Source organism: Pezoporus wallicus, unplaced genomic scaffold (genome assembly GCF_028554395.1).
Source record: "Pezoporus wallicus isolate ANWC-B61680 ecotype Strahan unplaced genomic scaffold, APGP_CSIRO_Pwel_v1 contig_5007, whole genome shotgun sequence".
NCBI classification, from domain to species: domain Eukaryota; kingdom Metazoa; phylum Chordata; class Aves; order Psittaciformes; family Psittacidae; genus Pezoporus; species Pezoporus wallicus.
This window is the reverse complement of record NW_026641606.1, coordinates 427,889-439,535: the sequence shown is the minus strand read 5'-3', so window position 1 is coordinate 439,535 and position 11,647 is coordinate 427,889. Positions and strand designations below refer to the sequence as shown.

Below are 11,647 nucleotides of genomic sequence, written 5' to 3'. Positions count from 1 at the left end.
TTTGCAAAAAGGTAAGCATCTGCATGCAGAATTTGGTGCAAGCTTATTTGAGACAGTGTGTTACATTTTAGGAGAAAAATAATACCCAAACCCCAATGGGAACTGACAGCTCCTGTTTCATTGTCAGCTCAGCTGAGGCGCTGCTTCTCACAAAAGTCTCTCAGTGTGTCCAGACCTTGCAAAACGCAGGCTGGGTCAACCAAAGGCAAGATTTTGCTGCACTGAAAATTTAGATATATGGTCTCATAATTTCTGTTAAATTAGGATGCCAGAGGAGCTGGTATGTGGGATCTCTGTCACTTTGCAGGATCTCTGAAGAGCATTGATTATGACCTCACTCCAGCTAAGGTCACAAATACATATACTATAGCTGCCTCTTGCAGATGCATTTCTTTTGGTGGGAGGGATGACGAGCTGGTGTTGCAACAAGACCTAGGATGTATGGAGAGCTGCTTGTGGGTGGCAGAGGGTCTTAAACCATTTCATAATACTGATTCCTAATGCATTTACTCAGATATTTACTCAGATATTCTCAGTTCCTTCACCACTGGCATTATTAGGAAGCTCAAAGTAAAAGAACATTGATACAGCATAATGTCCCACATCAACTATTTCACCTATGAACTCTAATTGTCTGGAAGAGTTCTTTGCACAGACACTCTACTAGAAAATCAAAACCAGAAGTCAGATATCGTAGAATTATCGTAGAATCATCATAGAATCATAAAATGGTTCTGGTTGGAAGGGACCTTAAGGATCATCTAGTTCTAGGGCAGGGTCACCTTCCACTAGACCACGGTGTTCAAAGCCCCATCCAACCTGGTCTAGAACACTTCCAGGGATGCGGCAGCCACAGCTTCTCTAGGCAACCTGCTCCAGCACCTCACCACCCCCATAACGAAGAAATTTTTCCTAATATCTAATCTATATATAAATACAGATTCCTAATAGATTTCCTAATATCTAATATAAAATCTACCCTCTGCCAGTTAAAACCACTCCCCATTGTTCAGTCCCTACATGTTCTTGTAAAAAGTGCCTCTCCAGATTTCTTGTAGACTCTTTAGGTATGGGAAGGCTGTTTATGAGGTCTTCCTGGAGCCTTCTCTTCTCGAGGCTGAACAAGCCTAGTCTATCAGCATGTCTTCATAGGAGAGGTGCTCCAGCTGACTGGTCATCTTCATGGCCCTCCTCTGGACTCGCTTGAGCACATCTGTATACTTCTTGTGTTGGGGGCCCCAGTGTGAAGGCATGTCCTGGGTTCAGCAGTAGCAGTCATTTTTCTCCTTCTTGGTAGCTGGTGCAGTGCTGTGTTTTGACTTTCAGCTTGGGAACAGAGCTGATAACAATGATGTTTTGGTCTGGCCAAGGACTTTGTGAGCCTCATGCTCTGCCAGGGAGGAGGGGAAGCCAGGAGGAAGCAGAGACAGGACACCTGACCCAAACTGACCAAAGAGGTATTCCATACCACAGCACGTCATGCCCAGGATGTAACTGGGAGTTACCCGGAAGGGCTGGGACTACAGGGTTGGAGGAGGCATCGGTGAGAGCTTGGTCGGGCTGAGGGGGTGAGTTATCGGTTGGCTGGTGGTGAGATGTTGTGTTCTCTTCCCTTGTTATTTCCTTTATCATTATTATCATTGGTGGTAGCAGTAGTGATTTGTGTTATACCTTAGTTACTAAACTGTTCCTATCTCAACCCGTGGGAGTTGCATTCTTTTCGATTCTCCTCTCCGTCCCTCCGGGAGTAGGGGGAGGGAAAGAAGGGGGGAAGTGAGTGAACGAGTTACCTGACTGGGTTTAAACCACGACAAGGCAGTACTCCAGGTGGGGTCTCACAAGAGCAGAGAGGGAGGGAGAATCACCTCGCTTGACCTGATGGTCATGCTTCTTTTGATGCAGCTCAGCATATGGTTGGCTATCTGGGCTGCAAGTGCACACTAATAGGTCACGCTGAGTTTCTTGTCAACCAACACCCCCAAGTCCTTCTCTGCAGGGCTCCTCTGAGTCTCTTCTCTGCCCAACCTGTATCTGTGCTTGGGATTGCCCTGACCCAGGTGCAGGACCTTGCACTTCACTTTCTTGAACTTCATGATGTTGACATTGGCTCACTTCCCAAGCACATCAAGGTCCCTCTGGATGGCATCCCTTCCCTCCATTGTGTTGACTGCACCACATAGCTTGATGTCATCGCCAAACTTGCTGAGGGTGCACTCAATCCCACTGTCCATGTTGCCACAAAGATGTTAAACAGTGCTGGTCCCTTTATTACAATTCCAGTAAGGTGCTTTCTTGGACCAACTGGTGAGTTGTTGCCGGATGAATATCAATCAGCTGTGGTGGCTAAAATGCTTGTTATCTCTGGATGCCTCTATGGCCAAACTGGTAGATCAGAAGATAGCTGGGACACCTCAGTCACCCAAGACCACAGTGGCTTGGCTAAAACATAATTAGTGACTTGAGTTAACAGCAAGGCATTGCAAGAAGCAGCTAAGAGATGGGTGTGCACTGTACTTCATTGATATGCAACCTCAAGTAGCTGCCTCCAAAACTTCCATCTGTACCTGAGTAGTGTCCTGTTAAAAAGATTATTTCTTCATTTTAGAACACAGTTTTTGACCTTGATGATCTTAAAGCTCTTTTCCAACCCAGCTGAATCTCTGATTCTCTGATTTTCCTTGCATGCAGAGCACCTATTTAATGTTATCCTGAATGAACTGTAGTTTGAACATAACACAATAGTAGACAACAAAAAGTCTCCATTAGAGAGGGAAATTTGTTCTTCTGGGCTAAATTTGCTGGGCTTCTTAATATAGCTCCACTCCCTCTTGACAGCAAAGGTCCTTTACACTTGTACAAAAGCCTGAATAAAAATCTGAGATTAGTAGCTGCAACAGAAATATGACAACTCTTTATTCCTCTTTAAGTGAGGTTTAGTATTTAAAATACATTTGGCCTAATTTTACTTGGAAAACTCCTAATCTTTTAATCTACATTTTCCTGCAAATTTTTTTTCAAAATAAGTCTCTCTCATCCCAGTACAGGAATCTTTGTTTCCTCTTCCCTTTCCTTTATTGGAGGGTGCCATGTAACTCAACATGCTCCATTCTGACAAGCCCTTTGGCTCTTATCCCACTACATAAAATAAGGCAGCTGGGATAAAATCAGGTAATAAAATGTGATAGAGTACAGTGACAAATGAAGCCTTATGTGACTTCAGCCAAATGCTGAGGTTTTCCACTGTGAGAAAATTTGATTTTACATCTGTTCATATTCGTTTAGACAAAAAATATTATTGTAGATATCCTTGATTTAAAATGTTCTTGGCTTATCGACATTTACTTGAAATAAAACTTCTAAAGTAAATGTAACCTTTCTTGTGTGAAAGTTGCATATTATAGTTAATGATCCAAATTCTAAATTCTTTGTGGGCATTACTTAAAGCTCCTACTGATCTCATTGGAAGTTAAATTACTGCCTCATGAGTATTAGCAATAGCAACCCTAAACACTGTTTTAAGAAGCCACTACAAACTCCCTAAACAAATTCGCTATGTGAGCACATAAAACTGAAGGTTTGTTAGGCTGGGAAGTTCCAACTTTTTCTGTAAATGATCCTTGGTGTGGCAGCTGCTATTATTTATGAGAAGAGACCTTTTAAGAAGCTGGGTAAACTTGATGTATCCAAAATCTTTGAACACCTGTTCTATTAATGACATGGAATGTGTCCTGTGTATAATAGCGGCAGTTTCCATCTGAGAGTTTATCTGAGAGAACTGGGCCTAATAAGGAGGGTAGAGGTTCTCAGCTAATGAGCAAGTCGAGGTTCTGATCTGTTAGGTTAGATAGAAACTACCCTGTCTTTGAGACTTAAAATAAGACCTGGGCTTTGGCCTTGTTTTCAAACATTTATTAATCATCAGTGGCTTAATATGTCAACATTATTAAGTTTAAAATTTCTATTTCCAGAAAATATTAATGAAAATGTCAGTGAAAATTATTATTTTCACGGTAGAGCAAGTACATTCAAAAAGAATAAAACTCTAGAAAGTGGATGTTGCAAATTTCAGTCACCATGTAAGAAAAAAAAAGGTCAATTAACATTGCAGCAAAAATTGACCCTGTGAAATAACAACTGATGGAGCTTGGTCCCTCTGCTTCAATAATGGCATCCAGGAGCTTCTTTGCTTACTACTACTTTGTTCTTTCTGTTGTGACTCGTTCTGCATACTGGCCCTGAGGAAACCATGCTAAAATCTCACAGGCACCTATATCTACTTGACCTCTCTGAAACACAGCCACCAAAACAACAACTGTTAATGTAAGCACCAGACTTTTGTACTAATAGTTTTTTGAATGGGACTTGGTGATTTATTCTCATCATCAGGTACTTTTTTAGAGATGTGGTTGAGGTGTGATACACTTGGGATGTCATTTGAATTCGGTATTTTAGAGGGAAGAGCGGAAAGAGGAAAATGAAATGAAACTGCATGTGGTAGTCACTGACAGATGATAAGGCCACTGTAATAAAGGACTCCAAAACTACAAGTTGAACTGAAGACAAGGGCAATGTGGGTAGAAAGGCCTTTACAGACATCTTTCTGAGTCAGTCCTAGGAGGATTGATGTGCAATATAGTGTTTGGTAAATCACATATAACTGCTTGCAGCAGTATTTTTTTTCTCATTAATTCTCATGCATTCCCTTGTAGTTTACATAGTCTTGTGCAGAAAGTAACCATTCAACTTCATTATCTTCCATTGCAAACACTGATCTTCAGGGTACACTCCTTCTGGTGGACATTCTTTCCACTTAGTATCAGACCTAGTCAGTGCTAGAAAGGGCTGACTGGCAGAATGAAACAGGCATAGTTTTGTAATACCAGTACAATTTCAATTTCCTGAAATCACTTTGTCTGTATAGTTCATGCTGATAAAATAAGGTATACCACAAAAAGTATGCCATGTTTGTTCATGTAACCATCTAATTACAGTGTTTGCTGCATTAAAAATGTTGCAGAATCATAGAATCCTAGATCAGTAGAATAGTTAGGGTTGGAAAGGACCTTAAGATCATCTAGTTCCAACCCCCCTGACATGGGCAGGGACACCTCACACCAAACCCTGCTACCCAAGGCTCTGTCCAACCTGGCCTTGAACACTGCCAGGGATGGAGCATTCACAGCTTCCCTGGGCAACCCATTCCAGTGCCTCACCACCCTAACAGGAAGAATTTCTTCCTTATATCCAATCTAATCTTCCCCTGTAAGTTTTAACCTGTTACCCCTTGTCCTATCACTACAGTCCCTAAAGAAGAGTCCCTTCCCAGCATCCTTATAAACCCCCTTCAGGTACTGGAAGGTTGCTTCAAATCAAACTAAAAGTTTTGGGTTTCAGTCTAGATTAAGAGAATTACTTTCTGCTGATCTGACTTAAAATTTACCAATAATAAATACTGTGTTAAGTTACTCTGTTAAAGGTAAATAGAGTGGTGCCAGCTCCTGTATTCTTTGGATGGCACATGCTGAAGACTAGCCCACCTTACAAATATGTACTTAGGCCAAACAAAAGTTAAAAAGACAAAAGATTAGTTTTATATTCTGTTGTATAGCTTGAATTCTTCCTTGTTCAGTCTATGACAAAATAAATCCAATTGTGTGGCTACTAAATCCAAGCAGTATAAATTCTGTTTTCACTTCATTTAAGCAACTCTAGTTTTACAGTGTGAAGCCGTTTTAGACCAGATTTTGCTAATATACATAGCTTTGTTGCTACTCTATACAAAGTACTGCATATTTTTCCTCTTGTCATCTTTATAAAAGTGAAAGAAATTATTTGCAGTCCTCCATTATATAGAGTCTTGTTTCAGAACCTTCTGACTGGTACTTCTCTGACATCAATGGCAGTTTTGCTAAGGATATGTAAATGTCATAAAATGTTTTGTTCTACCACAGACGCAGACAAATAATTGGCATCTGTTTTCTGTTGTCTAGCTGCCATTCTGTTTTCTGAAACAGAAGCTTCTATTTCTCATCTAAATCTTTGATGAATTCAGTCTCTAATGGGATTCAAAGATTGTTAGAAAAAGATATAAAACATTCTGTTAAAGGAAACATAAAAAGTTTCATGATGATTTTCATGTAATTAATTGTTCAGACTGTGTGGGATTTCTTAAAATAATCCAAATAAAATCTCCAGAATGTTTATCTTGACAACTGGAAAATTCTTCAGCTGAATAATATAATTGCTTCTGGTTTTGTCTGGATATTCTTGATAGATTCTATTGGAATTCAGTTACTTTTGTCATCATTGTTACTATTTTGCAAAAATACAGCATAAGTTCTGTGTGTACAGAAGGTAGATTTTTCAATTTTAACCAACTATTATCTAGCAAGATATGAAATTCTTATTAAAATATGTATTCAACTCCTTATTACTAATGCTTTAAAGAAGATAAAATAGCATGCTGACTTCAGGAATTCTTTTGGTTAAGCATGTGACATTAATACTCACTAACATGCTTTCAGATTTATTGCCAGCATGGTAATTAAATCAACATCTTCGTATTTTTATACTGAAACGAAGCCAAAGTGCATTGGGTCTTGTCACTACATAGCAGTGTGCGTGATACTTAAGATATCAACACAAACACTGAATAAAAACATAATTTCTTTATTAAGTGAAGACGTTGTAATTTTATCATGAACCGATACTCTTCTACTACATAAGCAAAATACATGGTAAAGGACTAAGAGGCAGGCAAGAGGATGAGATCAGCTTTTTTCTTCATACTTAAATGCTTTCAGTTCGTCATTAGGTACCAAACAGCACCAAGAAAGCTAATTCCAGTTTTTATACTTATTGTTTGCCATTTAGACAAAGTCTTGAGTAGTCACTTAAGTTTATGGGCAATATTTGCCTAAAGTAATGCATAATCAGATACATTTTCTGCATTATTTCAGATCAGACCAACATACGTACATTAACAGTGTAATCTGCTCACAGCACACTTCAGTAAAATTCAGATCCTACAGCCTCATAAAATGAGTTTCAAATTTCTTCACTGTTGTGAAATGAAGAAGATACAGTTTTAGATAATGTGAATCTGTGCTTATTTATAAGCAGTATCGCTAAACATTTTAAGGATAAAAATACATAAATGTAGCAGATATTTGCTTCCAGAGCCCTGAATGTACAAGAGTATTTATCTGGTGTAAGATAAAACTTGTTATGGGGTCATTGTCTTTTCATGTATCATACATGTGAGACATTTTCATCTCAGTCCGATCCTGTGGCCTGTGTGAATTACTGGGGCCTTTTTTCTGTCTAGTCCCTAGCAGATTTAGAAACCAAGCCACTGCAGATCTTTATCAGATACTTTACTCTGGTCTGGGACTGATAGAGCAATGACACATAAGTAAAAAAGCACAGTTACTCTCTCATGCAGAGAGCTTTGATGCTAGCAGGAAAAGGTGGGGAAGTTTTGTTTTGTAGAGCCGTTATTAACTGCACCATTTATAAGACAAAATGGCAATAAATGCATTTACAGAATTGTAAACGTGTATCACTGAAATAAGGAAGTCTCACCAAAGTAATTGCCTCTTTCTCCCAAAACTTGCTGGTTTGGTTATGGTCAAGAATAATTGGCTGAGGCTTCATTTTAACTTTACAGTTAAAATTACATTTAACTTTACCCAGCATCCCCGGATTTGACCTTCTTCATCAGCCTCAGTTACTATTCCTAGTTTGACTGTATGCTTACTTCTCTCATTCTATTTTATTTCCTCCTCCTTTAAAACTTCCATTACAAAATAATTATCCTCTGTGCCAAGTAAAATCTTGGTGAAATACTCTCGATAATTCATTCAACTTTTCTAATATCAGAACATGGACTGCAGCATTTCAAACTGATCTGCTATTTCTAGAAATTTTCCTGTTTTATTAGTCTAGTTAAATATTAAGAACAAAGAAGAAAAAGAACAAAACCTGTGTTATGGAGAACAAGTCCATTTTCATAGAATTTTTTGCACATTTAATGTCTTGCTGATTCTGTTTGACACCTGAATAGTTGGTCCCCAAAACTTTTCTACTTTTTCTTTTTTTCCCAACTTTGCAGGCTAATCTAATAAAACCAGTGTCTAATGACCTCTTTTTTAACCCTTGTGGCTGCAGCAGCACTACCACTATATTAGTGGTATTCACTTCTCTACTGCAATTTATAAAAGACAGGTTTTGAACTCTTATCAAAGCATAAACATATTGCTACCAATCTCTCCATCACGGAAACAGCTACACAAACAAGCATCATTAAAAAGTTCACCCTGTAGCAGAATCTTATTCTGTGTGAACACTCTGGCCAATTTAAGTTTATGCATTTTTCTATGAAGTGCAAATCATGCAAAAAAAACTGTTGCTGTCCTGTGACTCAATAACTCTTAAGCTTCAGTATACACTTAAAGACATATGGTGGCATAGCATAATTCAGTGAAAAGGCAGAAGATGGTGTATTTCAGGTTTCTTAAGTTTATTGTAGCAGAATTCTACCTAATATATTTTGAAGTGTTGTGAACTGAATTTTTACTTTGTAAACACTTTTAAGAAGGTTATTTCCATAATACAGAACCTAAAACTTCTTGATTTTATTATGTTGAAATATTTAGATGTATGCTGCAGTTTTTATAGTATTTCCCACTGAAAATGTTATAGCCTTACATCATCTGAAAAGATTACCTCAATACCTCTAAAATTTCCTTTTCTGAATGAATTCAATGGAACTGCTATATAGCATGCTTCTATATGTTATATGCATGCTATATATTAGTTAGCATGCTTCTGTGAGGCAAGGCATATTACACTGCCTTAGAAGTTGTTTATTCATCCATATTCCCCCTTTCAGGATGGAGTCTATGCCATCTAAATCTCTCATAGGTGTTATATTTCTTCCTGATCTGTAGGTTTATCTGTGTCATTCGTACAAAGTAGTAAGTTCATCAGGATTGAAAACTAGAATTTCCACAGGAAGTGTACAGATATGAGGAAATGTACCTTTAATGTTGAAATAATTCAAGGTAAAGCATCGCTTGTGATTTTGACAAATCTGGAGGGAAAAAAAGTTCTGCACTTTCACTCCCCAAAATTAAAGTGAACTGTTCTATTTTTAAGGTTTGTCCACTGTGTTTTGACTTATTAATTTTATTTTTTGGCATTATTATTTCTTTATACCATCTGAAATGACTTATTTCTGTCCCCAGGTAAATTGCTTCCTTTTCTGATGTCTGTCTTTTTCTTGTAGATCAGAGTGCCAATATGGCCATGCTCTTGAAAAGGAAGAACTGAATACACAGCTCATTTACCAAGGCAAAAGTGTTTAACTATGACCTTAAGCACATGCTGCTGCTTGTTAGTTCAACTGAAGCTACACAAACATGATAAAAGGTAACTGACCTTTATTCTGTGCTCTAGGTATCTGTTTGATGATGATCTCACTTTGTCCAGGGGTTTAACAAGTGTTTACTTTATAACTCTCTGATTACATGATCCTTTTTTCCCCAACTCTCTTCCTTCATCATATGATACAGCTTTTTCTTAAGTCTCTGACATTTCAAGTGAGGGTCACTGTATTTATGCAGTGCCAAGAACTAGGAATAGTCTTATGTGCTGAGTGTGCTCTTCCCCATTGTTCTGCAAATTAGTCAACATGAAACCAAATAGCGATAATGTGTTGTTATGATTAAGGTTAATAAGCTACTGATTATCTCCATAGACTACAGTTCCAGACACATTATTTAAATGGATTGCTTTTTTGAACTAGTTGATAAAAGATTCAGATTTCCCCTTGTAGCGATAAAAGACATTATAAACCTTTAAAGGCATAGGGAAACATTATACAACTGAACAGTTTACCCTCTTCTATGCTTTGCAGATTTATCTTATGTGATAATAGAACACTATAGCTCCGGAAACAATTGTTAAAAAAAGGATGCTCCTCTATGTCTCTGTGACAAATCCACTTGAATAAAAACCCAGCTTTCTTAAGCAGCCTTTTGTACCTTTCTGGTGTGCACAGCATATGTAACAAATGATGCTGTTCAGTTAACCTTGCTTTCTAAACTTTTTCAACATCCAAGGCCACTAGTTTTACATAATCTGCTTTCTACTAGCAGTGATCTAAACATGAATTAAATAGCTCAAGTCTTCCAGTAAAACCACTGAGTACAGGCCAATTTATAAACTTTAAAACAAGCATATTAACAAACAAACATAATTTTAGTAAAGTCCTTGGAAAAACTACCAGCCTGCAAAACACTTCTTAAACGTTAAAATGAACAAGTTTAAAAAAATCCCTATATATATATTTATAGGACAAATAAATCTCAGAGCAGAGATAGCATATCTTTGAATTAATTTCTTTTTGGCCCACTAATAGATTTAAAACTCATTTCAGATCATTTGCAATATTTTTAAATGACTAACAAGCATACCTTTTCCTTCTGTAGCTCTGGAAGAGGATAATTTCCTTTAAAATTCACAATCAAACCTAAATTTCTCCTAATGACAATTGCGTGATGCATTTTTCACTAGTCCCAGGAAAAAAGCAGCACAAGAACTTTCTCTGACTTCTTAGCCAAGAGTTCTGTGTGCTACCAACTGGGTCATTACTGACAAGCTTGTATTTTTATGCTTTATCACACTAGTTGACACTCACATACCCCAAAGAAGAGCAGCTGAACTTTGCTCTAAGAGAGGGCACTTCTTCTGCCAAAAAAAACCCCACAAAAAGCAAGGTGCATTGTGCAGAAGTGCTTTGACAATCAATTATTAAGAATCCAGATATGACAACTCATATACATGTATTTAAGTTGATAACCTTTGGGCACTTAATCCCCAGAGATCACAGTAGTGGCAGAAGGATCAAGGTCAGTGATAAAGAAATCAAAGTGATGGCGAAGACCAAATACAATCTAGTCTAGCCCTAAGAAAGAAAAACCTGCAGTGGCTTCATTAATCTATGTGGTGTACCATGCGAGAGCACCTGTAACAAAGCAAGTTAATTCTCCAAATTCCTCTCTTGCATTTGTTTTGAGAAATCTCTCTTGCTTCTGTTCACCTTTTTTTTACAAAGCATGTATCTCAGTTGCTAAGTTCCCAAGTTTCAGTCATTGCTTATTAAATTTCTCTTGCTTACCTTCTTCCATAAACAGCTCCACAAGACATAAATATGAAGTCATTCAAAAAACAGGAAAAAATGGATTCATGGTACTTGACTGACAAACTATAAGGATTTTAAGCATAATGGAAAATGTAAATTACATGCCTGTATCAGAAGATGTTTGTGTGAAAAAGGCATAATAAGATAATTCTTTTCTTGTGCATTTTTAAAGATGGGGTGAAAATTTTCTTTTTCCTGAGTGAAATTGGAATAAAATATTTCACTGTTAGCAGCTGAATGCAAAATTAAAATTCAAGAGCTGGTGCTGCAAATATTCAATTTTGCATGTGTAAGGCACTTCAATAACAAATATGATACAATATGTGTCTCAGCATGTCTCTCCTACTTAGGCAATTTATTAAATCTATATATAACTACCTATATAGAATAATTAGCCCAACAACCCACTGTGATCACTGAAATTGTCATTATTACAGTTAA

General features: G+C 37.5%; 1 long non-coding RNA gene across 1 annotated transcript; it reads left to right on the top strand.

Moving 5' to 3' along the window:
* The first annotated feature begins 3,029 nt into the window (after positions 1-3,029).
* Positions 3,030-9,524, top strand: LOC130607475 (uncharacterized). Its single transcript, XR_008974271.1, has 3 exons — positions 3,030-3,168; positions 8,952-9,065; positions 9,290-9,524. It is a non-coding gene; the product is annotated as an uncharacterized LOC130607475 (long non-coding RNA).
* Positions 9,525-11,647: the final 2,123 nt, after the last annotated feature.